Source organism: Corvus brachyrhynchos, unplaced genomic scaffold, assembly GCF_000691975.1.
Source record: "Corvus brachyrhynchos isolate BGI_N302 unplaced genomic scaffold, ASM69197v1 scaffold398, whole genome shotgun sequence".
Lineage (NCBI taxonomy): Eukaryota > Metazoa > Chordata > Aves > Passeriformes > Corvidae > Corvus > Corvus brachyrhynchos.
In genome coordinates, this window is record NW_008239780.1 from 3,396,413 (window position 1) to 3,400,328 (window position 3,916).

Here is a 3,916-nt window from a genome sequence, read left to right on the forward strand (position 1 = left end):
CGCCCGCCCCGCGATGGGGGCCCGCGGAGAGGGGCGACACCGGACACGGGGCTCGGAGTCCGCCCGCCCTCCGGGCTGCCCTCCCGCCCGCGGAACCACCTGCGGGCCGCGGGACTCGCACCCGGGCGGCGGGGCCATGCTCCGGTGCCTTCAAACGAGCTGCGGGCTGGGTGACCGTGGCCACAGGTTCCTCTGCGGGAACAGAAAACCCCACGGGTGGCTTTCTTGGAGAGCGGACTCCACACCGAGACGGCTCTTTAATGGGCTTCTCCCAGGCGGGGTGCCCCCCGGAGCAGACCCGACAGAGTTAGCATCCACTGGGATCTGCCAGACACCTTCTGCTGATACCCTCCGGTCTGATTTATTGTGTTAGAAGGTTTCAAGGTCACATTGAGATTCTGGTGGAACTAAATTAAACCCATGACTCATTATATGCTTGGTCAAACATTCTTTTTCTGTCTTCTTGTAGCCCCTGTAACTAACAAGAAGAGATCAGTGAACTCTTGACAAATGATCTGAGAAAAAGGGTGAGGTATGAAAAGACATCATGTGGAGAAACAAATTACAACCTATTTCCCCTAGTTTGGGACCAGGGTGTTTGGGGAGCACTGCTGGGAGGTCATACACCTCTCAGACTTAGCAGATATTTTCAGAAGGCTGAAAATGGAGCAGAACTTTTGTTTCTTCCATTGTACCTTAGCTGTACAAAATACTGAAGGTACAGTGCATGGTGAAACCTTATACTAGCATGAGGAAAGCATGGATGACTTACTAAGGCTTTTGTAGTGTGACTTCATGAGTAACCAAGGCTGTATGTCAGTCAAATGCAACTTTATAACTCTAAATATTAAATAACGAAAAGAGAAAGTTCTGGAGCTAAGCGTTTTGAAAACACTGCTCCATGCCTACTTCTGTGTCACTCTGCCACTCTGTCTTGCTGTGCACAAGCAGTAATCCATGTTCCTAAGGAAAAATCATTGCTCAAAGCTCTTAGTCCCCAATGTGATGCCTCCTGCTGCAGGCTGATAGTTTTGGAAGAGACACTGTATGAAACAGGGATGGGCAAACAGAGAAAGAAATGGTAACTCTGAATCAGAAGTATGATTTTAATTTGCACATGAAAGCAGAGAACCTGCGCTGTGCAAGCTTCAGTCCCGCAGAGGGATATCCATGCTCATGGAGCAAAGAGTTAAGCACATGCATGTGCTTCTAAATTGTGGGGCTGTAGAAATGTTACTCCTTTAGGTGTTGTGCTGTGTTAGACCATGCAGGCTCAGCCTGAGAGACAAAATGCATAAGGATAACAGACACTCAGATGTGTGACTGAACTGACCCTGTTGCAAATCTTTGTGAGTAGGAATCCACAGGTCTTTGTAGACAGGCTTAATAGTTTGGGTTCATAGCAGCTACGTGACTTTAATAAATGCAGCTTTGGGCCTGGGCAGACCTCAGTTTTAGGGCAGAGACATCCTCCAGAATAATCCACCCAACACAGCTACCCACCTGTGTCAGTCTTCTCTAGACACCGCTTACCCCCTGTATTTTCTTCTCTGTGCTGATACAAAGTCCAGTGTGTGTAAAGACAACAGTAATTGTTGCAGTACTCTTTATGCCTAGTCAGTGTAGTAGTAATGAGAAGTGAAATATTTTCTATAGACTGTGTGACCTGAATTCTTTTGCAGAGGGATTCTTTGAAAATAAATTCCTTATTTGGCCTGAAGAGTGCTTTGGGAAAGTTGCTGGAGATGCCAGCACTTTCCACTGCATTCTGTAAGACTCTTTCAGAAGATGCTGCTGTCTCATGGTCTCTGGAGATACTAATTCAGGTGCAAGACCTTTGCTGAACATAGAGATTTATGAACTGGTGTTATTTTCCTGCTCTGGCAGATTTAGGTTGTAGAGAATTGGCTGAAAGAGCCTTTCTCTCAAGTGAGGGCTTGGCATTCACTGAATTGGCAACTTGGTGGAAACCCAGACTTCCAAAGGCAGGCTACTCTAGTCTGACTCCTAGTCCTGGTCCTGCTGCTCAAGCTGTTCATTATTTGCTGGGGTGTCCCTGAGGGCTGTGGATCTGGCATCTCTCTTGGTCACATACAACGGTGGCGTCTGTTTCTTGTCTTTCATCTTCCCATGGCATAGTGTTGCAGCAAGGCTTATGGTCGTTAGGCCAAAGGACATTGTGGCACATGCTGGACATTGTGCATGCATGGAATGTTCACAGGTGGCCTCTTGGTGAGCGACCCTTGCTGAGCTGGCAGGGTTTGTCAGTGGCCCTGGATTCTGGTAGTGCTGCACCTATGCCTGAGCTGTTCCTTTTCTCCCAGCTCTGGCCAAGTCTCAACCAAGAGGAGCAAGGACAAGCCACTACCCTTTATGTGTCACCACAGCCCGTTAATGCTTTGCCTTGTCTCACAGCTAATACTGCCCCATGGTAGACATCTGTCTTACCCCCCTTAGACCACAGTACAGATGACTTAGCAAACCCCTTGCTCCGTGCTCTTGCTCAGCAGTGGGCTGTTACGGCAGCTTGTGAAGTTCAGGGCTGCTGCACACGTGTGGCACTGAGAGCTCTGGAGAAGCATCAGATCCACAGTTGTTACCCTTCATGCTGCCAAGCAGAGCTCACTGCTTGAATATGCTCTGCATTCTGGTGTCCAGACAGGAAAGAATTGCTCCCAATAGAGAGCATTAAAGATTGAAGGATGCCCTAAGTTTTTAAAAGCAGAGATTTATCCATGCAATTCTCACTAAAGATAATGGAAACTAAGCAGATAATAATGTGACACTGACAGTAGAAGTCCATGTCCCTGTGCTGTGCCTCACAGTGACTGAGCAGCATGTAGGTATCCTGCTATTATTTCTCAGTTCTTGTGAGGGGAAAAAAAAACCAGGATAAAATATTCATGCCAATGCTAACGTGTTTACATACCATGTGGAGTTTTCTTAATTGGAACAGACATTGAGGTCTGAGAGATATTAGACACACAACACAACACAACACCCCTGTCTATTTCTTTTTCCTTCTCTTTATCTATGGTCAAATTTTCACTCTAAAAATGTATGAAAGGAAGTTCTTAGTGTAATGAATTCCTTTGGTTTTTGCATTCCTATAAATTCAGTGAAGCCCTTTGGAAAACGTATATTAAGATGCTAAAAATTATTCCTAGGATTTTACAAAAATCTCTAAATTACTTTTTGTGGTTTGGATCAGCACCCCCAGATATCATACTGGGAATACAATCTGGATGTTCCCCAAGCAGTCTCCACATATACTGTTCAGCAAAAAGGGCTTCAGACGTGCGTGATTTTGTGATTATGGCATAGGACGGTCATGAGCATTCTCCACCCTCCTATTCATTCTGTAGCACAGACTTCATCCACAGTGGGCTGTCAGTCCTGTAGCACTAGAAATTAATTTATTTATTTTCCAGTGAGACAGATGGATGTAGTGACCCTGAGATTCCAATTCAGTTTGCTAAACAACAACAGCATTACGTAAAATGTCAAATTGCAGCCCAATTCCTCATTACCTTGTTGTGGATATATTCAGATGGGACTGAAGAGTAGCTGAAAATCTTTAATTATTCTGTCAAAAAATGGAAATAAAATATATGTCTTTAAATTTCACTTCCAAATATACAGGTGACAAGAGTCTCACAAGACCAGCAGCAGTGAAAATACAGGAGAAGGGAACCACACAATGTTCCATTCCATCCTAGAGTAAATGACACTCTGCTAGGTGGGATGTTGAGAATCCCATTGTGTAGGTGTAGATTAAATATATGCACTCAGAGGTAAGGGCCTCCTGATTTTCGCATGTGCTCATAGCTCATAATTTCCTCAAAGTGCTCATCTGCAGATGTTTCTAATCTAATCTAATCTAATCTAATCTAATCCATTACCACCACAGTGTGTG